The sequence below is a fragment of the Pogona vitticeps genome, chromosome 2, assembly GCF_051106095.1.
Source record: "Pogona vitticeps strain Pit_001003342236 chromosome 2, PviZW2.1, whole genome shotgun sequence".
In the NCBI taxonomy this organism is placed as follows: domain Eukaryota; kingdom Metazoa; phylum Chordata; class Lepidosauria; order Squamata; family Agamidae; genus Pogona; species Pogona vitticeps.
In genome coordinates, this window is record NC_135784.1 from 228,138,807 (window position 1) to 228,166,066 (window position 27,260).

General features: G+C 40.9%; 1 long non-coding RNA gene across 1 annotated transcript in view; it reads right to left on the bottom strand.

Annotated features, from left to right (window-relative positions):
- Positions 1-27,260, bottom strand: part of LOC140704844 (uncharacterized) — a 116,856-nt gene that overhangs the window by 40,396 nt on the left and 49,200 nt on the right. Inside the window, exon 2 of the long non-coding RNA XR_012084304.2 lies at positions 4,589-4,704. This is a non-coding gene — a long non-coding RNA (uncharacterized LOC140704844). The remainder of the gene's footprint in view (positions 1-4,588; positions 4,705-27,260) is intronic.

The following is a 27,260-nucleotide window of genomic DNA, read 5'->3' on the forward strand; positions in this document are numbered from 1 at the left end:
GGATATCCCGGACAACCCAGATAATGTGGTTGCTGACCTTGAGCCAGACATCCTGGAGAGTGAAGTCAAGTGGGCCTTAGAAAGCCTGGCTAACAACAAGGCCAGTGGACGTGATGGCATTCCAGTGGAACTATTTAAAATCTAAAAGATGATGCTGTTAAGGTGCTACATTCAATATGCCAGCAAGTTTGGAAAACTCAACAGTGGTCAGAGGACTGGAAAAGATCAGTCTACAGCCCAATCCCAAAGAAGGGCAGTGCCAAAGAATGCACTGTGGGCTAAGCCGCAGAAGCCTGTGCTGCAGGGTCAGAAGACCAGCAGTCGTAAGATCGAATCCACGCAATGGAGTGAGCTCCCGTCGCTTGTCCCGGCTCCCGCCAACCTAGCGGTTCGAAAGCATGCAAATGCAAGTAGATCAATAGGGACCACCTCGGTGGGAAGGTAACAGTGTTCCGTGTCTAAGTTGCACTGGCCATGTGACCACGGAAGATTTTCTTTGGACAAAACGCTGGCTCTATGGCTTGGAAACGGGGATGAGCACCGCCCCCTAGAGTCGAACACGACTGGACAAAAATTGTCAAGGGGAACCTTTACCTTTACCTTTTACCGTACCATTGCACTCATTTCACACTCTAGCAAGGTTATGCTCAAAATCCTACAAGGTAGGCTTCAGCAGTATGTCGACCGAGAACTCCCAGAAGTACAAGCTGGATTTCGAAGGGGCTGAGGAACTAGAGACCAAATTGCTAACATGTGCTGGATTATGGAGAAAGTCAGAGAGTTCCAGAAAAATATCTACTTCTGCTTCATTGACTATGCAAAAGCCTTTGACTGTGTTGATCACAGCAAGTCCATAAAGAAATGGGCGTGCCTGACCACCTTATCTATCTCCTGAGAAACCTATACGTGGGACAGGAAGCAGCAGTTAGAACTGGATATGGAACAATTGATTGGCTCAAAATTGGGAAAGGAGTACGACAAGGCTGTATATTGTCCCCCGGCTTATTTAATTTATATGCAGAATACATCATGCGAAAGGCTGGACTGGAGGAATCCTATGCCAGAATAAATATTGTTGGAAGAAATATCAACAATCTCCGATATGCAGATGATACCACTCTGATGGCAGAAAGTGAGGAGGCATTAAAGATCCTTGTAATGAGGCTGAAAGAGGAGAGTGCAAAAAATGGCCTGAAACTCAACATCAAAAAAACTAAGATCATGGCCACTGATCCCATCACCTCCTGGGAAATAGAAGGGGAGGATATGGAGGCAGTGACAGATTTTACTTTCTTGGCTTCCATGATCACTGCAGATGTAGACAGCAGCCAGGAATTTAAAAGACACCTGCTTTTTGGGAGGAAAGTGATGACAAACCTTGACAGCATCTTAAAAAGCAGAGACATCACCTTGCCAACAAAAGTCCGAATAGTCAAAGCTATGGTTTTTCCTGTCCTGTTGCTTTATCATGTACAGCTCTCTTTTCAGCACAAGAATCACAGGTACTATTTAAAAAGTAAATATTAACTATTATAACGCCAAAATTCCTCTTCATTGCTATCGTAGCTGCCATTTTGAAAAAACAATAATTTTCATAGGTACAATTAACTACATGTAGAGTACTGTACATCTCTACACTACAGGCTTATAATTTGTGGTGCAAAACACACTTACGGATACTTTATTGTTTTTAAAAAATTAATTAGTTTTCCTATATAAGGGATACACTAGGGGGAGGGGATTCAGATAGGAGCAAACCAGTTTTAACAAATTCTTGAATACAAAGTTATTAGAGAACTTCCCATTGTTTGTTAAAGAATTTACCATTACAATAATTTGCCAATTATACCTTCACTTATTTATAGTGAGTACTTGTCAGGTTAGTGTCAGGAGAATCCTCATTAATAACCAAGTCTCTAGAATCTGAATTTTTGAGGCCTACTAGAATAGAGCAAGAGATAACAGTAAAAGGAACAATACTGGTCAATACCTGACCCATGTGATCTACCTCCTATAGGCCGGTGGCTTTCAGCATTCCAATTTTTGAAATAATTAATGGTAATTAATGTGTTTATTTTGCTTAACACTGAGAAACAGAAAAACATTACTTTTAAAAGTTGATGCAGTGGCATTAGGCAGCAATGCATGACGCCTTGGAACAACAACTGTAACTAATTACCTTAATTATTAATTTAGAAGTACCCCCCCCTAATCTCTGTTAAAAATCACATTTGCTGTTTTTGAAGAGTATGTGGATACACCGTCTTCTTTCCCTTTTTTCCCTAAATATTCATATAATGCACATAAAGGGTTGTATTTGAACTCTAGTGAACAAGTCATCCACACACACCCCTCTGTTAGTGCTGCAAATTGTGCTCCTTGCACTGTTGCCTTTTTCATTCAGTTGAGGGCTCCAGGTTAAAGTGCATGTTGCGATCAATAGGGAATGGTTATTTTGCCTTCCCCCAAGTTCCTGTAAGGAGGCAGTTTTCTGCACAAGCCACCCACAAGTTTATAACTGTTTTATCACTCCTTTGCTGTAGACATTTTGGCCTATAAAGGAATGATTTAGCAATATATTGTTCCAAAATTGCACCCAGAACAATGGCTTGTTCCATATGGTTCTTGGAACTTACTTTTACTTCCACTGTCAAATTAGAGTAGCATTGTTCATTATAAATCAGATGTTAGCACAGTTGGATCACATCCAAGGATGTGTACTTAAACTGCCAAGGAGACTGACATTGGGCATGACTCATTACTTCACTATTCACAGAAGGAGAATAATTTGGTGGAAAATCAGCTTTAATCAGTGTCATGTAATGTCATGTAATTTCTCAGGATCTATTATGACATATCAGTTTAGTAACAGAGAAATTCTAGGTACTTTGTTGATGTTGTTGTTCAAGTCACCTTCGGTTTATAGCGACCCTATGAATCAGCAATCAGCTCAATTGTTGTGCTCAGGTCCTATAAATTCAACCAGTGGCTTCACTTAAGGAGTCAGTCCATCATGTATTTGGTCTTCCTCTTTTCCTGCTGCCTTCCAATTTTCCCAGCGTTATTATCTTTTCCAGAGAATCCTGCCTTTTCATATTGTGCCTAAGCGGGACGTTTTTGTCTCCAGAATCTATGATTCAGGCCTGATATGATCTAGGACCCACTTGTTTGTCTTTCTAGAAGTCTAGGGGTATCTGCAAAGCTTTCCTCCAACACCACATACAAATGAATCAAATGTTTTTCTACACATTGTCATTGTTTTTTCCTACCAAAACCAATTTTCCTATATATTCTATGCTGCTTGATAATAATGGCAGAAAGGGTAGGCATCACTCGCCTCAGTTTCACAGTCAAACTACATGTTATCTGCAGTTATGTATTAGTTTACCACTTCTCACCCAGACACAAAGCAATTGCCATGGTTGTTTTTTGAGGTGTGAAAAGTTTGGATTGCCCCAGACTTGGAGCTGGTTTCCCTTTGGAAGACTTGTGTCAGGAGGCTGGTGTCAGAAATTCTGAGAGAATATTTACTGGAAGCACTCAGGGCTTGGAGAAACACAACCATTCTGTGCTTTTGTACTGCAGAAATACTTTGAATATACCTTTCAGAATTGTATGTTAATTCCCTGGAGATATGTGGCAAAATGTCACCCTTTTTGGAGGACTGTCACTCCAGAATGTCATTTAAAGCAAACCTGTTTTTTTCTTACTTTTCCAATAAAACCTTCTTTGAGGATCAATATTTCACCCCCTGCAGCTTGGATACTTAACAGATTTAAAAAGTGGGTGAGACCAACCATTCTCTTTCAAGATAAACAAGACTTGTCTTTTGAATTTGTATGTGTTATTTTAAATCTGGGAATGTTTAGACACTCTTGTTTCTGTTCAGTGCAGAGATAAAAAAGTTTTGCTTGCAAAAATCATAACTCACAAACCTGCTGCCTATACTTTCCCAAATTTGGTACAGAGCAAAGTAGACTCTCTGCTGCAATTGTGCCAGATTTGGTGCTGATGTGAATTCCATTTACAAAGTTATAATTTTTGTTTGGGCTGCCCCCCTTTTTAGAATTGCCTTGTAAAATGATGTTTTGCTCTGCTACAGAATAACATAGCTCCACTAGTGTGCAGCTATAATAAAAGGCACAGGTCTGTGAGAGTTCTCATTCTCCAAACCCTATTTTCTAGTCACAGCTCCCTGGTCCTGGATTGCTTTTGCTCTTGTTGGATTCCACTGTCCATTTATCATTACATCCAAGCCATAAAGCAGCGGCACAAGGGCTGCACATACCTGTCCTTGCTTTTCTCTACAGAAAACCACCTTTCCCCAACATGGTATTTTTTGAAAATAAAAAAGTAGCTCTTCAGAATTCCTTACATGTGATTGGATATAGCATGCAGTTTGGTCCTAATACATTGGAGGAAAGCACACTATATGAAATCTAAGAAAGAATTTCCCGAACCTAACCTCACTCTATTGCTGTACATTATGAGCCTGCCAAGCATTGTTTGTTAGATGGTCAGATGAGCTGAATGCCCAGGAAGCACCGAAATTGGTGCCTTACTCAGTGCTCAGGATAGAAAGATGTACCTTCTCTGATCTAACTCCTGCTGTTTTCTCCACCATGCAAGAAGTCCAGTTGTATCAGTGAAAGTGTGCTGAACTCCTTCCTGTTTTCCTCTTCTCACTCTGTTGGGTCATTGGATCTGTCAGAAACGAAAAGGGTTCCAATGTGCAAATATGTCTCTTACTATAGGTAAGGATTTCATCAACCCACTGTCATTAATGCCTTCTCAATGAGAAGCTAGCTGCCATTTAGTAGTTGCTGTTCCCTTCCAAGCCAGCGATCGATCGATCGATCGATCGATCGATCGATCGATCGATCGATCGATCGATCGATCGATCTATCTATCTATCTATCTATCTATCTATCTATCTATCTATCTATCTATCTATCTATCTATCTATCTATCTATCTATCTATCTATCTATCTATCTATCTATCTATCTATCTATCTATATTAAACATATCACCTAATTAGTAAATCCACACTACTCTGGGTGGTGAACAAATAAGGTTAGTCTTGGTTCTACTAAGTCTGACAAGCTGGCCTATCCAGCTAACCGTTCTATCTAACATTCCCTCTAAGCTGTGCCTAATCTTACTTGCTCAGGGCTCCATCAGGGCTGTGCTCAGGCAGCCAGGAGCCAGATTGTTCACTTTCAATTTAAAATGAAGCCCTGCCCATCCCTTTGCACACAGAATGAAATCAATGAACGTTTGGCACAAACATTATTACATGAACGTTATTGGCATATAGGCTTTTGGAGCAAGCTGCTGCAGTCTAAATAAGGTTGCCTGAAGTTGCGGCGGGTGGGGGAGAATGATATGCTATTTGGTGCAATCCTCATATCCAAATGACATACTAACCTCAAGCAACTCTATTTAGTCCAGCTCCCTCTGCTGTCAATTTTTGCTATCATGGCGGCTTAATAAACGACCCACGATGGGATATTGCCAAATTGATCATTTGCAGAGGAGCATATATCTATCCCATATATCTATTCTTTTCCTTGAGTGTAGTGCCGATCAGAAAACTGCCTGTAATGATTACCAGCACATCAGTGATGATCCAGCAGAGGCAAAACAATTAATTCAACTTCCCCTGCCCCTCCATAGAAGATCAGGGGAGTGCCCAGTTTGCTGATGTTCTGAAGTAGCTGGCTTATTAAGCCACTTCACAGTACTGGAAATTGACAACGGAAGGAGCCTTGGCAACTTTGACAGCTGCAGGACGTGGTTTTTGCCAGTTCCCAGTAATCGCATGCCGTAAAAATGGATCAAACTAGAGTGCATTTGCCCACACCAAAAAAGTAATAACTCCAGAGAGGGGCTCGAAAAGGTGAAGATAGAGGCCCTCTGGTGACAGGCTGGTTTGCTCTAGCAATCGGGTTGTCTGATCAAGGGGGGGGGGAAGTGAACCGACCTGTCCCTTCAGTGCACCGAAGAGTGAAACAATCTGATTGAACCCTGAGTGTGCTTTATTAATTTTGGACTTTGACACAAATCATCAACTTCTATGTGTGCAACTCTTCCCTTGCATGATTTTAAACAAACTAACCACATAAGTAAACAAAAATAAAAGAAAACCCTCATATCCTAGCAATTAAACTCATTTGGGACTGTAGTAATTAGCTCCCCCCCCCCCACAAATTTGGTGTGTGTGAAAGAGCTAAGGAGGAAGCTGCCAAAAATCTATAGAATTAGTCAATAAAACAGATACTTTAATGACCTGTTTACAAAATTGTGATGTTTTAGCAAACAACTATGGGGTGTAGAACACAGCACATAGTAAGGTCATTGTCTTCCTGCTTCCGTCTTCCACTGCCCTCAGCAGAGGAAAGCCAATTTCCTAATGTAATTATCTTGTTGGTAGAAGACAAATGGAGAATACAATATTAAGAAGAGAAAAAGGAATGGGCCCATGGACTTTCCTGAAAACTCAGGTGCTTCACATAGAATATACTCAGTAGCATCCTGCAGCAGGTCTGAATCCTGCCTCACTGTTCCATTTTTATGGGGACTTGTATTAGAGTTATTAGCCTTTGTTTCGCTGTTTACATTTGAAAAGTCTTATGATGTATGTTTACATACAATCCATTAGCAAAAATATTCAGCTGGAACAGAGTTAGAAAGCCATTGCTATCCCAATCCCAGAATAAAGATATGGATTTAATATGGATTTAATATGGGCCACATTTTACAGATAACATCATAATACGGAAATCCTTTAGGAAAAACAGGGGGCCTGTTGTAGTGCGGAAACAGGTGAAAGGCAAGGGTATGCCGATACCCCTTGATTAATAAATGGGCGAGTCCCCGGCCCCAAGTCCCAGCAGTCTTCAGACAGCAGGAACCCAGCCAGCCGCTAATAAACAACCCCAGATCTCAAGTCATCTTTCGCTGATGACTGTTGGTCTGAAAGTGGCCCAGCGCATCTTCCCCACATAGGCACTGTAATCACACGATCTGCAGTACCAGGAGGTCGGATGCCCTGTTGGCTTACCTGAGATTACAATTGGGACACACTGAAAATACCTGCTCTTTCTGCACTATCCACCACAGCATAGGGTCTAGCCATGCTTTGTCCCATGCCCGCCACAGAGCTACTCGAACCCGACAAGCAGGCACCCTTTGATGTCTTCTAAAAAAATATCCAAACCTGCAACTAACAGGTGGACCCCATCGCTCCTGAACAGTTCAGTTTTATACAATTGGATCCTGGGGTGACCTATTAGCAATCCAAGGCTGCAGCTGCAGACATATTTCTCTGTTAATGCACTGCCGAGCCTTGTTAACAGCAACAGTCCTCACAGAGCCTCACCAGGCTAACTGAGGAATAATATTGGACCATAAGATCTGCACTGCAGGATACCTGGCATTCAACCATTTAAGGTCTCACAGAATGTCCAGGATCAAAGCCTTACCTGAAAACCTAGGCAAATCATTGCCTCCGAGGTGAACTACCAGCACATCTGGTGTTGATTGACCGAACACCGTCATCTTGCAGAGCTGGATCCACTGCATACCTCTCATTCCTTTCCAAATAATGTGCGGCTGGGTTCTGAGCCCCAAATCGCTCCCCCATGGGGGATGCAGCAGCATAGCGCTCTGCCAATGAACATAACTATGGCCGACGATTGCTATGTGCCACCACCTTCCAGACCCGAGGGGATCTGCAAAGAAATAAGCCATGCCCCTCCTGATGTATCTTTTATAACTGGCAGATGACCGTCGCCCTAACTGTTTAATTTCCTCTGGGCTGTAACCCAGGGCTGCTGCAGTGGATGTTGCTCCTATCCTGAATGAATGAGTATCAAACTTTAAGCCTGGGACCCAGTTAAAGCTAAGTCAGATAATCTGTTCCCAAAAGGCCTTGCCCTATTTCTTAAGAAAATCAAGACCCTGGGGCTGTCACCAGACTTACTGGGCTCAATACCCCCCTCCAGGGTGTTTCCAACAATCAAAAAAAGGGTTTTGGATATACAGAGGGGCAAACTCTGCACAGCGCTGCCCAAAGAGTCTGCTCTCCACTCCATTTTCAGTTGCCCCTCAGCTATGGCTGTAGACCGAGCTATCTTTATCACTTAGAACAGCCACAAGAACGATGGGCATTTACCCTTGCCAGATGCAATATAGTACCATCGAGCATAGCGCAGGGCAGGTACAAGGGTTTACCAATAGAACTGAGACTCTGCCCGTGTGGTCAGGGAGTGGTTGAATCCCTGCAGCACATGCTATTTTACTGTACTCTGTACAAGGATATTCGCCTGTCCCATCTGTGCGCTTTTCTCTCCTCCCATTCCAGATGGGATGATATGAGGAAAATGCAGCATTTTCTAAGTGGCAATATTAAGGAACTTACCCTGTCAACTGCCAGATACGTATATGCCATCATGCAGAGACGTCGTAGCACGGTCTCGCAGAATGAAGAGCCCTAAATATGCTCTTGGCTGGCCCTTCCTACCCGTTACCCAGTGAACATTTTAGTTGTATGTTATTGTATTTGTCTGTTTTACTGTACTCAGTATGCCAATAAAGGTTTCTGACTGACTGACTGACTTTAAGCCTGGGACCCAGTTAAAGCTAAGTCAGTCAACTTCCAAAACTGATATTTTGTCAAAGGTGACTAATCAGTATGTTGGAAGAAATACCCTACTTCTTGCCCTCACCTTGCAACATATGCTTTCACAGCACAAACTGGGCATATGCGCGTGATGCTGCGTTGCCCAAGAACTAAATGCCTCCCCTTGCCCAGTTAGTTGGCCTTGGATCATCTAATTGGAATATATATAAATTCACAATAGTACTCTAATTCTTGTGTAACTTTAGTGTTATAAAGAATAAACTATAATAGATAACCTAAATGAATGAATTTAGTTTAATTGACTATTTAGTTATATCCAATAATTAACACTCGTAATATTAACGAATAATTAAATCAGAATTATGTAAGTATTAAAATAATTTCATGTAAATTTAGGCACTTAAATAAATAAATAAATTTATTCTGCTTAATTTTAATTATGCAATAAGTCCTCCTCAATTAATGCGACACCGTCCTTGATTGTTAAATTCCAATTCACCAATTAGCCTATGTAAGGCTGTTACCAAGTAATGTATGTCTAATGTAGTTTTCTTATTGTATATATCTGTTATTATTTATTTATTATTATTATTATTTATATTTATTTATTAAATTCTACTGTTACTATTAATATTTCTATATTCATTTAAGTTAGTTGCTTGTTCCTTATTATTCCTTCCTCCCTTCTTCCAGTTTTCTTTTATAATTTATATTTTAAAATAATTTTTATATATATAAGGCAGCACTTTAATCAGTAGGCCAACCTGGGCTACCAGTGCCGTTAGAATTTAAACACAAAATGGTGCAAAAACAAAATGGTGTGGAAGGCAAAACTACAAGTGAGGTCACCCCAAGCCTAAAGGCTAACACAAGTAAAATGATGTAGGGGGATGTAGGAAAGCAAAATAAAACACAAATAGCCTGAAACAATCAAGACCCAGACTAACAGTGGCGGATTAAACAACCCCCGATCAGCGCCCTTAAGTTCCCCTCTATTCCCCCCATGTCTTTCTTTTTATTAATGACGTTTACAAAACTTCTGTCCTCAACCAATCCAATGCTGAAACACCTCCTCGCCTTCCCCCAATTACATTGAACTCTCTAAGTTATTTAAAAAGAAAAAGTGCCTTTTGCATCACTGCGTGGCGGCATGAAACTACACTGCTGCTGCACACTAAACAAAAGTGATCCTATTCAACTAAACCCGCATTTGAACCAAAATAAGCTTAACAATAAACAAACGTAAATAACCAACGATTAAGCAACAAGTAAACAGAAAGATCCAAGAAGAAATGCCGATCCAAACCCGGGGAGGGAGCCAATGCTTCCCTCCCTTCCAAGTCAAAGGTAACACTGCAACAGCCAGCCAAACTGCACAATCTCCTCCTCTCAATAGCCCGAAAAAGAAGAGGGTGGTGCGATGGGGAAAGCCCTTTAAGTACACTGGGCTTTCCTGCCCTTTGCACAATTCTTGAGAGACTTTGACCACAGCCTCCCTCTATCCCGGGTGGATAGCAAGGAGCGCTCATGCTGCCCAAAGGCGGTGCCTTGGCAGCGATCGCAACATTTTTAGCACTACCACCAATTTAAGGGCCTTTCTCCCCTCTCTTCTCCCCACCTAGTATTTTTCTTTCACAGTGGTTCTTCTCCCTGTGCAACCATGCAGTCAATCTGTATGTACTAGCGTTGCATGAGCCTGAAACACTTTCGCTTCCATCAGCATTTCTCTTTTCCTCTGCTCTTTCTCTTCTCTCTCAATCCTATCCTTTCTTGATAGCCCTTCTCTCTGTCTCCTATAGTTCTTTTGTCATCCTCCTCTCCTAATTCTTCTCAACATATTTACCAGACAATGGCTGAAATCCTATCACACAGCTCTTCCTGTGCAATGGTGATGACATCATAGTCAGTGGCAAAATGCAACTGATTAAAAACTTCATTTGGTGATTTTGGGATGGACATAAATTAATCACATTGTGTGCAAGTCACAGATGCACTGAAATTGCCTTCAGCCAACAGTGGTTTGTTTTTAATCATGGCAATTTGCTGTTGATGGTGAAGGCAGAGCTGAGCAACAGGATTTCAGCCAGCAGGAGTTTCTCTCACTCTGTTTCTTAAGGTTGCCATATTCTCATTCCTCAAATCCAGGTAGCTGAATATGCATTTTTGTTCATTATGTAAGCTACTTGGTGAGTCATGCAAGGGTGGACCAGAACCCCTCCATTCTAACTTCCCCAAACACATTCCATTCAACATTGCTTTATGAACAACAAGAAGAAAGTGTCAGTGCCCTTAGATTCTTTGCAAGTGAGGAGGGAATACAAGGGGAGGAGTACACTGTCTTAACGCATACTTTAGCATTCTAATATTCATGGTGAGAGATGTCACTTGAACCCTTTAATAGCCATGCCACTAATAGCCAAAATGCTGTTGCTCACTGTAGTATATTGCACTGGAGTAGGCCCATTGAATCAATGGGGATTTAGTGAGTCAACCCCTCCATAAGTTCTGTTGATCCTGTTTGGCCTACTCTCATGGTGACTTACTATGCTAAAGTAAGTCACAGTTATGGTAAGCCCATCTGCATCAATGGAACTCACAGAGGAGTTGGTTCACCAACTCCCCATTGATTCAGAGGGCTTACTCCAGTGCAATTTACTACACTAAGCATTTGGACCAGTGTGTTGCAGGAAACTGAGAATTCAGTGGCTCACTCTTGGGTTTTAAACCTCTGAGGCCTGCAAATGTGAACTTGGTTACAGCTGTGACTTCACTCATGGGTCGAATTCTGTGAAAGGCAATAGCAGGCTGCCAACAGAGCAAGAAAACACCCCACTTTCCTTGTCTTTTCTTTCTCACTGTTCTTTCTCTCGCTTTCTATTCAGGCCCCTGTACTTGTTCACCCTTTCCCTCTCAACACTTCCTCCTCCCATGGAGTCCTGTATACTTGAGGAAACCTCTCACCGTGAACCTGGTATTTGCTATCCTGAACATGCACCTGCAGTCTTTGGATACATTTAGACATATTACAGTTAATTAATGTGTTTGGAAAAGAGATGTGAAATCCCCGAGATCATAGAATCACAGAATCATGGGATCACTGAGTTGGAAGGGGCCTATAAGGCCATTGAGTCCAACCCCCTGCTGAATGCAAAAATCCAGATCAGAGCAGATCTGACAGATACCATTCCCCAAGATGCCCTTAGTGTGCACATCGAGTAGACATGGTCTAGAGGGGCGGGTAAAAATCAAATAAATAAATAAATAAAATAAATTTCAGATGCTCTGCACTTTTGGAACCATTGTGGAGACAGAGAGACATACATGTACACATGAACTTATTAAAGCCATACACTAAGTTTTCTCGGTTCCTCCTCCGTTCATCATAAAGAATTGTAGGAAAAAACAAACACCAATCCGCTAAAATGTTTCTAGGAAGGGGGTCTTAATCAAATCAATACAATTTCTGTGTGATGTCAAAATTAGGAACATATCAGTTGAATGCCTTTATGGCAGCAGAAAAAGAAATGGCATTGTGAAGATATTTGATTTGCATTTCCTTTGCTCAGCTGTTTCCAGTGGCTCCTTATGCACAGAACATGTTAGTGCAGAGTTTTTGAAGAAAACATTTGATTTCTTATTTAGACAATATCATGTTAAAGATTTTAATGTATCACTAAGCTATGCTGAGATTAATTCTTAAAATTGACATGACCACCACTAAGTTGAAAAATCTGTTTAGAGTTAAGTATGTTTGGTAAACCATGTCCCTTGTTAAACAGCTGATTATTTCATCTCATAATGTGAACAGTTGACAATGCTATAACCTGTAGCTTCTGAAACATTCTTAGGAGTGCAGAGGGAACATAGCGACTTGGGAGGAGCACATGGACACTAATATCTTCTCTTCTGGGATATAAAAAAAACTGAACGCTTCACACATTTACTCATTTATTAAATTTCTAGACCTCCCCTTTTGGAAAAAAAAAACAGGCACTCAAGGCAACCAAGAGTAATAAAATTCAAAAAGAAACATATATACAGTGAAAACATACAAAGAAAAAGAAAAAAGAGCACCCAAATAATTAAAATTTCCTTCAGCAGCAACACAACCCAAATACCATCTAAAAATAAAATAATATGTGAATAAAAGGATGCTTTGTTTCAGTGCTTGTCTTACTCATGTACTGCCTCTCCATCGTGTCCCCTCCAAATACATCTCTGAGCATGGTGGGGTCAAGAAAATGTTTGCTCTTCAAAGTTGAGAAGCCAGGGTAATTTGATCCATGCCCATTTGTTTGTTACTTAACAAGGGATGGCTAAACAAGTTGATTTTTGGCAATGCTTTATGGTCTCCAGAAAAGTCACTTTGGCCGGAATCTAGTTTCTAATCCTAGCTAGAGTAGATCCATTAAATTAATTACTGACTAGTGAGTGAACATATAAATCACACTGACGCAATGGATTACTCAAGCTAAAGAGCCAGGTGGATTCATATCTGTATTCCTATGGGCTCCTGTTAATTCTAAGGAGCCTCTCTGGGCATCTATCTGAATGATTTACAGTCTGCGACAATTTAAAAAACAAACAAACCCCAAACCCAAAGCAAGACCAATCCAAAGCAGGCTGAAAGAATTTACGAAAGAATAGGCAAGCTGAGACTGGCAGGAAAACACCTTGGTAACAAATTAGAAGAAATCAGACACATTTATTTTTTGTGGAATGCATTGGGGGGGATGCTGCCCTGAAATGCAAAATGTTTTAAAACCCGCTGTCTCTGAAGAAGTTTTAACAGTTGCCTGCCGCTGCCGTTTAAGCAAATCAGAAGTGAAGGTGCTTCCGTAGCCAGAATGTTAACAAGAGAGGAATGAAGTGCTTTGCTAAGCAGATTTACAGGTTTCATAGCAATTTCCTAGCCTCAGACAACCCATTGTGTGTTTTGAGCAAAGCTATGACTCTCGTATTTGAAATGGTGGACAGCAGAGATTAGTTGTTGATGATGCAGCTAATGTGTTTCCACCTCACCTCAAAAAAAGTTATGAAGGTGTGATGCCTAGGTATGCAGGCATGCTTAGCAGGCTGCCAGTCATGACAAATTTATCTTGCTTAGCAAATGCATTTCAGAGAAGGAAAATACTAGGGAAATAGCATCGCAGGATTTCAAGAAGATGATAAAGACTGTTTTGATGTGGCCTCTGAACACATTGACTATCAAATGAAGATAGTTCATGTAAGGGACGAACAGGTTCCCTTGATTTCAGAATTCTGATCTGTCAGGTACTTTGCTCCTCCTTAATTCTGTTTTGACCAGGACAATTTCTAAAATTAACTCCAGATGTGACGTATGCCACCTTTCCTTTTTCTTCTGTCTTACCAACTGAATGTCTGTACAGTATTGCTCACTGAATGCTGCAAAAGAAAAAAAAAAGCAATCATATGATTCTTCCATGTTTGTTGTATCAGAGTCATTTCTGCCTTGTACTTTACTGAAGGGCACTTGCTTTATTGACCCTTGGAACCAGGCAGTTGGTCAAATTTTTTTGGAGGGGAAGCTGCATAGTGGTATGTTAGCATAATCTGAAAATATAAAGTGCGCCATTGCAACAGATTGTGTCTGTGTGCATTAAAATAAGAAGGAAATGTAGAATTTGAGGGGGACGTGCCCCACTTGCCTTCCCCTAGACACCCATAAATTGAAAAAAAATACATCACAAAAATAGTCTTCCTGTCAGGCTATTCAGCTTATCTTACAAAGCAGCATGAGGAATTTGTGACTTCAAGTCCTATCAGCCTCAGTCAGGATAGCCAGAGGACAAAAATGTTGGGAGTTGTAGGACAGTAACATCTGTAAGGCAACAGATTTCTGATTTTAAAATATAAGGACTGCCTTTTTTGCTTTGGTGTTTAATCGATGCATATTAACATGCCATCAAGAGAACAAGTGATGAAGAAGCTGAAAGCTGTGGTGAGCCATGCACGCATAGCACTTTGTACAAAAATTTGGAAACAATGGAGGATGGCTAATATCACAGTTCCACTTTAGAAACAAGACCAGGCAATTTGGTTCTCTATAATTCAAGGGAAAATTCAGATGAGAAGGCATTTGGAAGGAACCTTAGCTTGTATTGGCTCAGCTACACTGCACTAGCACATTGCATTTCGGGTAAACTAATATTTAATTTAGTAATTAAAAATCTGGACTAAGCAATGACCCAAATTCTCTAGGTTGTGTACCAAATAAATGAAAAACATAAAGTATATACATGAAAAATAAAACCAAAAAGAGAGGATAACAACAATGCATTATATGAAACCAAATTTACCAAACTTCAAGATTTTGGTTGTAGTCTTTATTATGACATCTCACACATGTGAAAAACATAAAAATAAAAAATCACAAAGATAAATACACGCAATATATACAAAACCTAATTCAGTCATTGTGCATTAGAACAGTTAAGAAAAAATAAATAAATCATGTTTGCTAGGCTTGTGTATCTTATTGCAACATAGGAAGACTTCATAACTAATAAAATAACAGAAAGATTGTGTCTGATTAGCGATAAGATGTGTAAAATATACTATATCTACCTGGAAACATAAAGAGGAGTAATTAATTCATGTCTGCAATCATAATAAAGATTACAATACAGCAGAACATTTTGGAGAGTCTCAGAGGCCCCAGGCTGACATGGACAGTGATTCCTTATGTTTGAGCTTCTATGAAAACTTCTCATAAGGAGTGCAGAAAGCAGTCCATTTCTACAGACCAGTGATAATGAAGCTCTATACTTACAGAACGTCAGACTTCTTAAATAGCTGGTCCACAAATTCCCCAAGTGTAGTTCAGTAGGTATTGTGATGGACCAGGACTCAGAAGACCTGAGTTCAATTTTCCTCTTGGCTATGGAACCTCGGGAGGTGGAGAGGGAGAAATGGTAATGCTGCTCTTTAAATGTCTCATATAACTTGGAAATCTATTATAGTTGCCATAGGTTGGACGTGATTTGAAGCACACAACACACACAAACTCCCAAAGAGAGAAGGGACGCCAAAACAGATAAGAGAACAGAATTCAGATGTCAATGAAACAAGGTTCTGATGGTGGATCTTCTATAGTCTTTGGACAAAAAATGTTGTACACTTTTGACCCACAGAGGAAAATACCAATGATATACAATTACGCTCCAAGTAGTAGTTACCACTATTCAGTGTGGCATACAAGTTAAACAAACAAACAAATAAGATACATTTAAACTAGGAAGTTCTATATGTGTCATACCCAATCATTGCGCAATAAGTAGAAGTCCCATTCCTACTGCAAAATGCAGTCCATTGGTAAAAGGTTGTTGCTGCTGTTTACTCATTAAGTCGTGCCCGACTCTTCATGACCCCATGGACCAGAGCATGCCAGGCCCTCCTGTCTTCCACTGCCTCCCGGAATTTGGTCAAATTCATGTTGGTTGCTTCGGTGACACTGTCCATCCATCTCGTCCTGTCGTCCCCTTTTCCTCTTCCCTTCACTCTTTCCCAGCATCATGGGTTTTTTTCCCAAGGCCCACTTGACTTCACTCTCCAGGATGTCTGGCTCAAGGTCAGCAGTCACACTTTATGCGTTGTCCAGGATATCCAGATCTTTCTGGTATAATTCCTTGTTGTTGCATTTTGTTTCCCTTCTCTGCTATTTGTAAGGCCTTGTTTGACAGCCACTTTGCTTTCTTGCATTTCCTTTTCTTTGGGATGGTTTTTGTTGCTGCCTCCTGTACAAAGTTACAAGCCTCCATCCATTGTTTTTCAAGCACTCTGTCTACCAAATCTAATTCCTTAAATCTCTACTTCACTTCCACTGTGTATTGATAATGGATTTGGTCTAGGTTATATCTGACTAGCCCAGTGGTTTTTCCTACTTTCTTCAGTTTAAGCTTGAATTTTGCTATAAGAAGCTGATGATCAGAGCCACAATCAGCTCCATGAAAGGGGGGGGCGGGAAAGGTTAGGGCCAGGAAAAAATTTTTGGACAGTTTCAGGGACACTGCTACATCTGGGGCACACTCGGGCACTCAAAGAATAGCTCGAAGTGCTAGGTTCTTCCAATTTAATATTAACATCTTTGTCCAAAAGAATGTTTCCATACAGAAGGTTTTTGCATGAAGCATCTAAAGAGCTGAATGAACAAAAAGACTGTATTTTGTTTATCTATTTATTTATTTTTCCTAGAATGGCCAAACTACTACATGCTATTAGGAGTGCTGAGGCTCTATGAACATTCCAGTTCAGGGAATGATGAAAGTAAATGCCTGATGATCTGCAATGAAAAACTTGTTCAGCACAGCAATATTTCATCTTAGACTTGGAAAATACTGAAATCTTTGATTTATTCTGAGTTATAGTTAAAAGGATGTTGTGGCGCTGTGGGTTAAACTGCAGAAGCCTCTGTGCTGCAAGGTCAGAAGACCAGCAGTTGTAAGATCGAGTGAGCTCCCATCGCTTGTCCCAGCTCCTGCCAACCTAGCAGTTCAAAAGTATGTAAATATGAGAAGATAAAAAGGTATCACCACGGTGGGAAGGTAACGGCGTTCCGTGTCTAGTTGCGCTGGCCACATGACAACAGAAACTGTCTACGGACAAACGGCTTGGAGACAGGGATGAGCACTGCCCCCTAGAGTCGGACACGGCTGGACTAAATGTCAAGGGTAACATTTACGTTTACCTATAGTTAAATGACTGATGTTACAAAACTGAGTACATTTAACTATGTCAAACGATATATACCAAATTTGGATTGGGACAAGCAGTAGGGACACCTGAGCAGAACCTGAGTTTGGAGCATGAGAGTCAGTTGTTTGCAAGATGGGAGCTAAATAATTTATAATATAAGTTAAATGAAATAGGAGCCAAAACATACTCTTGTATTACCCCTCAAGTTGGAATAAGCACTTCAATTAGTTCATCCTTGAGATCACACCTTGTCTTTAGAGAGTTTTCAGAATATAAATTTTCAATTAGGAAAACTAATCTCTTATTAGAAGATAATTTTTTAAATTCCTCCCACAGTAGGCTGCGAGGAAAAAGGTAAAAAACAGATTTTAAATCTATAAATGTTACAAAAAGCTTTTGAATGGTACATATAAAAGAGTAGTTTTTGGCCTGGAGGAAAAGAATAGTACAGGGCTAAACCCTATGTGTTCTAGATTTGTTTCAAAAAGTGGCAACATCATCTCCAGGAGTATTGTGGATGTGTGAGTGTTCTCCCTTACACTACTACATTGGGGGGAAAGACAGTAGTAAAGGTGGCATGAGGTGATTCACACGGGGGGGAGTTATGAATAATTAAGTGCATGAACAAAACATATAATGCAATATCGAAAACAGACTTTCAACTTCCTGTCCTCCTTTGCCATGTATTCCTTACCACACTCCCATTAAGCTACAATAAAAAATTCTATTATCACAAGTCAATACATTAGCCAACGCAGCAACATACAAACATGTCCTCATATTTGAGCACTGAAGTCTGACCAAATTCTGATACTTGATGGAGTAAGACATGTAATATGATATACTTAGTACTCTCCAGCTTCAATATATTCACGAAGGCTTTCACGGCCGGGATCTAATGGTTGTTCTGGGTTTTTTGGGCTCTTTGGCCGTGTTCTGAAGGTTGTTCTTCCTGACGTTTCGCCAGTCTCTGTGGCTGGCATCTTCAGAGGACAGCAACAGAGTTTGCTGTCCTCTGAAGCTGCCGGCCACAGAGACTGGCGAAATGTCAGGAAGAACAACCTTCAGAACACGGCCAAAGAGCCCAAAAAACCCAGAACAACCACTCTCCAGCTTCCTTGGAATTTCCACCAAGAGCAGAAAGGACAGGAGTAATTTTAGGACTAATTCTCACCTGGCAGTCTCCAACTGGGAGACCATTACTATACAACAAGCTGGAGGCATGCTAGCTATACTACTCCCTTAGGAAATGCACTTGCATGAGCAGGTTCTAGCATTTTGTTCGTATGCTAAAAAGTTGCACTTCCTGCTATTTCTTTGCGAATTATCCATTTGATATTATTATTTCTGTAACCTAGTCATATGAAATCCATAGCATCTCTAATGTACAGTGCTGACATCTGAAAGAAGGGTTCTGATTCAGCATCAGAGGTACTTCCAGAGGCAATTACCACAGAAATATAGTACCTATAATTAATACTAATTCCATGCTGCTTTCATCATCTCATCATCATCTTAGAACTGCAAGCTGGTAGGGACCCTATTGACCATCAAGTCCAGTCCCTGTCAAGGAGGCACAGTGGGGAATTGAACTCTCAACCTCTGACTCCATAGCCAGATGTTCATTTGAATGTAATAAAATGGAGGTGGAGATATGTAGGCTTCCAAATTTACAGCATTCACTTTGTATCCTGAAATTCAGGATGAGAACCTGATTAGATGTGGCAACATGGGTCTGTACATGTATGTGTGCGTGCATGTGCATGTACTGTATGTATACATGTGTGGGTAACAGATTAAAATCCGAAATGCATTTAATATCTGCAATCTACATTGGAAAAGCCTCCTCATTTTCATGGGTGTCTTAGAGGTGATGACAGTAACACTTAGTGGGCTAATGGCCTCTCAGAGACAAGATGAAAAAAAAGGCACAGTGAATCATACACTGGAACTATTGCAGATATGCCTCTATGCTGATTGATGATATACTACATTAGCACTATTCTGTCCTGTGGTTATACCAAGCTAGATTAGATGCTTGTTGAAACATAGAAGATATATAATGTCCTCAAACTGGATTCACATGCTGATGTCCTTCAGCTTAGATAGCAGTTCTGCTGAAGGCACCTCTAACACTGTAGCATAGTTCACTATAGTCCTATGCGATGTTTTCCAGAATTGTATGTAACATGAGATGTGATGGCTGTTTTGCTGCTGCGAGATTTGATTGTAAAACTGTATAGACAATTTTTGGGCTTGGCTTGCTAGCCCCTGAAGAAAGAGTTGTACTCGGAGATTGAAAGGGACATGGAAATGGAAATAACAATAGCAACACTAATGGTAACAACAATACCCTGACCGAAATGAAGCAAAGCGAAATGAAACAAGCAAGCAAACAAAAACAAAAACAAAAAAAGCAAAAAACAAAACAAAAACAAAAGCCATTTAGCCATTTGTAGTAGAAGGAACAATGAAGAAGATGCTAGAAAGTCTGGGTTCCTTTCACATTTGAACCCAACCTTCATGTCCACTAACTTGGGATGGACACAAATATCACCTCAGTGTGGGGTTTTAAAAATAAGAATTTACCAAATTCCACAAATTTGTTCATGTTCAGGACAGAAAGTGCTGTAGTTGTTGTTTCTTAAAATCTGATGTGGAAGAAACCAAACCTGATAGGTTTGTCCATCCGGCTCCAGAGCTTTGGATCTTTAATTCTTAACAAATTGGCTTTGAAGAATCCCTGCATATCCAGCTCTCTGGGCATGAAATTCAAGTTATTAATTTCAATCTCTTTGTGCTGGAAAAAATGCATCTTTTTTTGTCCAGTGCAAATAGGGGGACTATTGTTTCAGTTCATTGTTTGAAGATTTTGCCCAGATCTTCAAAGTTTTATGTATTATGACGGAAATTAGTTAAGATTTTAAAAAACTTAGTGCAAAAGAAAGCAAAACTGGCCATTTTCCCTCTCTCTATCACCACTGTACAGGGAGTTGTGCCTGTGCTTGTGAACCATTCTCTATGAGTCCAATGCATTCCCACTCAGCCAATGTTAAGAAAGGTGGTCTGGAAGTTGAGCAATGGCAACTGGACTTCTTCCTTATTAGGCTGAAACAGTTTGTCTGAGGAGAGTTGGTTGGTTTCACTTCCCCCTGATCTGAATAGTTTTGTTAAATGGACACAGGAGGGGAGTGATGAGAAAATATCTCAATTCTGTAGTCCTTCTCCATGGGTCGCTGACAGTTGTTAACAATGGTCTTTCTGGTGTGTGTGGTCCTAATCTTCCTGGAGATGAAAGGACAGCATGATAAACAGAAGACAGATTGCATCTAAGGCCTTCACCCCTGTTGAGTGAAGGATTTTCTATATGCACATGTATGGCCTCCCTGACCCCTGTCTCAAACCACCTGTCTTCTGGGTCCAGAATGAGTACATCTTAGTCATCAAATGAGTGTCCTTTGTCCTTCAAATGAAGGAACACTGCTGATTGTGGTCCTGAGCCATTGTCCCTCCTATGCTGGGCCATCCTCCTGTTTAGTAGCTGTTTGGTTTCTCCAATGTAGAGCTCCGAACATTTCTCTTTGCATTGGACTGCATTATGCTATATTGCTCCTGTTGTTTTCTGCTGTCTAGTCCTTTGGGTGGATGAGTCTCTCTCTGCCTTAGTGTGTTTGTGGGTTTGAAAAGAGAGAGATGGTGGTGTGGCAAACTCCTCTTGCTTATGACAAACAGTTTAGGCAATTCTGCTGATCATAGACTAAATACTTCAAAAGCCCCCCAAAAAAATGAACTTTGGTAAGCATGGTAAGTTTTGAATGGTACAAATGATAAGATATGATTACATATCTTTCCGGTCTGATAGCCAATCTTTACCTGGCAGGTGAAGTCAGCCATTACTCTCTGGGCACACAACCAGATCTCAGAATCTTTGATAGACAGCAGGAATAAAATGTTCACTTTGGCCTCTCCATGCTCATAGCAGAATTTGCCACAAAGCAATCCATTAATCCAGACTTTGTTGTCAGAAGGAGACACAGTAAGTGAGAGACCTAAATCAAGATTAAATACAACCCTTGGGTTATTTAACAGAGTGAGAGGAGCTACCCAAACAGAGCAGTTTACTTGGACTTTGTGTGTGTTTAGTCGTTTAGTCGTGTCCGACTCTTCGTGACCCCATGGCAGAGCACGCCAGGCCCTCCTGTCTTCTACTGCCTCCTGGAGTTGTGTCAGGTTCATGTTGGTTGCTTCGCAGACACTGTCCAGCCATCTCATCCTTGGTCGTCCCCTTCTCCTCTTGCCATCACACCTTCCTAACATCAAGGTTTTTTCCAAGGACTCTTTTCTTCTCATGAGATGGCCAAAGTACTGGAGCCTCAGCTTCAGGATCTGTCCTTCAAGTGAGCATTCAGGGTTGATTTCCTTTCGAACTGATAGGTTTGTTCTCCTTGCAGTCCAGGGGATTCTCAAGAGCCTCCTCCAGCACCACAATTCAAAGGCATCAATTCTTCGGCGGTCTGCTTTCTTTATGGTCCAGCTCTCACTTCCATACATCACGACAGGAAAAACCATAGCTTTGACTATTCGGACTTTTGTTGGCAAGGTGATGTCTCTGCTTTTCAAGATGCTGTCAAGATTTGTCATCGCTTTCCTCCCAAGAAGAAGGCGCCTTTTAATTTCAGGGCTGCTGTCTCCGTCTGAAGTAATCATGGAGCCCAGGAAGATAAAATTTGACACTGCCTCCATATCTTCCCCTTCTATTTCCCAGGAGGTGATGGGACCAGTGGCCATGATCTTAGTTTTTTTGATGTTGAGTTTCAGACCGTTTTTTGCACTCTCCTCTTTCACTCTCATTACAAGGTTCTTTAATTCCTCCTCACTTTCTGCCATCAGAGTGGTATCATCTGCATATCGGAGGTTGTTGATATTTCTTCCGGCAATCTTAATTCCGGCTTGGGTTTCTTCCAGTCCAGCCTTCCGCATGATGTATTCTGCATATAAGTTAAATAAGCTGGGGGACAATATACAGCCTTGCCGTACTCCTTTCCCAATTTTGAACCACTCAGTTGTTCCATGACCAGTTCTAACTGTTGCTTCCTGTCCCACATATAGGTTTCTCAGGAGACAGATAAAGTGGTCAGGCACTCCCATTTCTTTAAGAACTTGCCATAGTTTGCTGTGGTCCACACAGTCAAAGGCTTTTGCATAGTCAATGAAGCAGAAGTAGATATTTTTCTGGAACTCTCTGGCTTTCTCCATAATCCAGCGCAAGTTAGCAATTTGGTCTCGAGTTCCTCTGCCTCTTCGGAATCCAGCTTGTACTTCTGGGAGTTCTCGGTCCACATACTGCTGAAGCCTACCTTGGAGGATTTTGAGCATAACCTTGCTAGCATGCGAAATTAGTGCAATTGTACGGTAGTTGGAGCATTCTTTGGCACTGCCTTTCTTTGGGATTGGGATGTAGACTGATCTTTTCCAATCCTCTGGCCACTGTTGAGTTTTCCAAACTTGCTGGCATATTGAATGTAGCACCTTAACAGCATCATCTTTCAAGATTTTAAATAGTTCAACTGGAATGCCATCACCTCCACTGGCCTTGTTGTTAGCCAGGCTTTCTAAGGCCCACTTGACTTCGCTCTCCAGGATGTCTGGCTCAAGGTCAGCAACTACATTGTCTGGGTTGTCCGGGATATCCAAATCTTTCTGATATAATTCCTCTGTGTATTCTTGCCACCTCTTCTTGACGTCTTCTGCTTCTGTTAGGTCCCTCCCATTTTTGTCTTTTATCATGTTCATCTTTGCGCAAAATGTTCCTCTAATATGTCCAATTTTCCTGAACAGATCTCTGGTCTTTCCTTTTCTGTTATCTTCCTCTATTTCTTTGCATTGTTCATTTAAGAAGGCCCTCTTGTCTCTCCTTGCTATTCTTTGGAAGTCTGAATTCAAGTTTCTGTAACTTTCCCTATCTCCCTTGCATTTTGCTTCCCTTCTCCTCTCTGCTATTTCTAAGGCCTCGTTGGACAGCCACTTTGCTTTCTTGCATTTCATTTTCTTTGGGATGGTTTTCGTTGCTGCCTCCTGGACAATGTTACGAGCCTCTATCCAAAGTTCTTCAGGCACTCTGTCCACCAAATCTAGTTCCTTAAATCTGTTCTTTACTTCCACTGTGTATTCATAAGGGATTTGGTTTAGATTATACCTGAGTGGCCCAGTGGTTTTTCCTAATCTCTTCAGTCTAAGCTTGAATTTTGCTATGAGAAGCTGATGATCCGAACCGCAGTCAGCTCCAGGTCTTGTTTTTGCTGACTGTATAGAGCTTCTCCATCTTTGGCTGCAGAGAATATAATCAATCTGATTTCGATATTGCCCATCTGGTGATTTCCATGTATAGAGTCGCCTCTTGTGTTGTTGGAAAAGAGTGTTTGTGATGACCAGCTTATTCTCTTGACAAAACTCTATTAGCCTTTGTCCTGCTTCGTTCTGAACTCCAAGGCCAAACCTCCCTGTTATACCCTTTATCTCTTGGCTCCCTACTTTAGCATTCCAGTCCCCTAGAATGAGAAGAACATCTTTCTTTGGTGTCAGTTCTAGAAGGTGTTGTAAATCTTCATAGAATTGTTCAATTTCAGTCTCCTCAGCAATGCTGGTTGGTGCATAAACTTGGATTATTGTGATGTTGAATGGTCTGCCTTGGATTCGTATTGACATCATTCTATCATTTTTGAGATTGTATCCCATTACAGCTTTTCCCACTCTTTTGTTGACTATGAGGGCTACTCCATTCCTTCTACGGGATTCTTGCCCACAATAGTAGATATGATAATCATCTGAGCTGAATTCGCCCATTCCTGTCCATTTTAGTTCACTGATGCCCAGGATGTCGATGTTTATTCTTGCCATCTCCTGTTTAACCACCTCCAGCTTCCCAATGTTCATAGATCTTACATTCCAGGTTCCTATGCAGTATTTTTCTTTGCAGCATTGGATTTTCCTTTCACTTCCAGGCACGTCCACAGCTGAGCGTCCTTTCGGCTTTGGCCCAACCACTTCATTAGCTCTGGAGCTACTTGTACTTGTCCTCCGCTCTTCCTCAGTAGCATGTTGGACGCCTTCCGACCTGAGGGGCCCATCTTCCAGCGTCATATCTTTTAGCCTTTTGTTTCTGATCATGGGGCGTTCTTGGCAAAGATACTGGAGTGGCTTGCCATTTCCTACTCCAGGTGGATTGCGTTTAGTCGGAACTCTCCACTATGTCCTGTCCGTCTTGGGTGTCCCTGCACGGCATAGCCCATAGTTTCTCTGAGTTACTCAAGCCCCTTCGCCACGACAAGGCAGCAATCCATGAAGACTTTAACTTGAAGTAAAATTCATTCAATGAAGTTCATTCTAAAACAATAACTCAGGAAACTGGCTGCTGGCTAAAATAATTCTTCCATGGACAACTAGGAGTCTTCTGGCATCTTTAACACTGACTTAAGTTCTATTTCATATAAGCTTTCGTGGACTGCAGCCCACTTCTTAAGATGCCTCTGATAAAATGAGCTGTGGTCCATAAAAAGCTTCTATCAAATAAAATTTGTTAGTTTTTAAGGTACTACAAAACCCTATTCTTGTTTTTGCTGCAAAAGATCAACATGGTTTCCCATATGGAAATGTGTGCGATTCTTGCATAACTGTTTCACATACACCCTGAAAAATGTGGACTTGTGAGGTACCATAAGCTCTTCTGCTCAGGCCCATTTTATTCTTTGCTAATGGCAGATGGTGATAAAACATTCTCTTTTGCTTGGTCACCTCAACTTAAATTTTAAGATTAATTCTTAAAATGATCAAGCTAGCAAAATAATCATGGAAACAATGAGAACTCAGCTCTTTGCAAGTTGGAAAATCTTCTCTCAATAAAGTGGGTACCTTAAACTTAACCCTTTTGGTGTGCTTATTGATAAGTTCTGATTTTAATGCCTTAATAGATTTAGTCACTCTTGTCTCCAACATATCTATATTATAGGCCAATTCAAACCTGGAAATTAGTCCCAGCAGTTTCAAACTCATACTCACATGTCATGTGAGCAAATGTGGTGGATCTCTTTCGCTTATGGCCCCAAAGCTATCAGCTGTTTCCAAGGTTGCATATGCAGACCATTGATGCATCATGTTTATTTTTATTCTGTGATCAGGTATTTGCTAGAAGTAATCTTTCTGCTAGGAGTCTCATTTACATGACGAAAAGCCCCTAGAGAGTGTTTTCCATATATAAACAGGCATGTAATCAGATTAAATTGTCATGTACTCTGAGATGAGCATATGCTTTCCCCTCTGTGTGTATCTTCTATGCCCATTTCAAGTTTCTACAGCCAGTACACATTGCAAAACACTGTGGGTTTTTTTGTGAGATTAGCATACATGATTGAATTCTACAGCCAAGTGGCCTAAGAGTTTCAAATGTGTTTTTATGCAATACTTCATATGTACATTGCAATGCCTGTCAAGATATCACCTAGCAATGAATAAAACCAAAAGGTCAATAGTTTTTATGGTATTTAAATACCAACACTCCAGTCTTTCAAGTTTATGAGAAGGAAATACCCAAGCAATCAATAAGTGTTCTTAGTACTAAAATACTAGTTTCAAATGGTCTTCTGTGTTGAAAACACCTCAGCCCATCAGGTAAGTACTGTATATATGGAAGCTGAAAGCAAAGTGGGAAACCCATACAAACAGAAAACAAATTAGTCCCTTCCTTTCTGTTGTTTCTGTCTGATTCACACAGATTTATGAGTCCATTCTGAAAGTATAAGGGGAAAAAATCAATAGCATCTCTGTGATTTATAAAGGTGTAGTCCTTTTATTTCATGAATATTTCAATTTAGCAATCTGGATGTCAGTTTTATGCCTGAGCTCATTCCTCAATCATGTGTGATTAATTCTTAAAATGATCAGGCTAGCAAAAAATAAATAAAAAAAAAATAAAAAAAATCATGGAAAATTAAAAATGCCGCCTGTCCAAACCAAAGGCCCTGCTGCTTGAAGATAGGCAGGACAAAAGTCGTTAAGAGAGATAACTGACACTGAAGTACACAAGGATGAGCAGGAGGAGGACAACAAAATACAAATTACTCACAGGACATTTAAATGGTAAGAGGAGCACCATGGGGAGCCACAGCACAGCTGCTGAGTCACATTGTGTGAACTTCCTCCCTTTTTCATTTCCAAGTCCAGCCCATGCCGCTTCCGTGCAAAGTTCATTTTATTATATTGTAAGCCTGTAAGCAGATCTTGCCCCCCCCCATGGATCCCCTGCCTCCTTACAGACAGGTGATCAGGTGGGCTGAAGGGAAAATGATGCATCCTGGTTTCCATGATGGCTCTTTTCCTGCAAGCAGCAGCTGATTGACAGAGATCCTAACTAGCAGGGCAGGGAAGGTTTAACTTTCCCATCTTTCTGTGCTCAGATGTGTACTTGGAAGCAGTGTATGAGCATAAGGAACTAGATATGTCTGTACATGTGCATGAGTATGAGCACACATGTGCAATCCTTGCCCTATAGCTGATGTGACATGCTCCTTTGGTACTTAAAATGTTTTCCACGCCTGCTCAATTGCATGATTTCCTCTTACATGTGAATCCCTGATAGGCATACAGAACCTTAATGGATGACACCATACATTATAGAAAGCACATATTTGAAGAAGGGCTTCTGTAAGTCCTGAAATGCATGTGGTTTCATACCTCCCATAGCTGGCATGGTAGCTCACTTTATTAGTAAATGGTCTTCTGGTGTTAAACTTAGGTTTTGTTGCCAAGCATAATTTCTCAGACATGAAGCTCTGCCAGAATTATGTCTTTGGAATACTAATAGGATCTCAGCTTCTCTGGGGATCCTGTCTGTAACATACAACTTG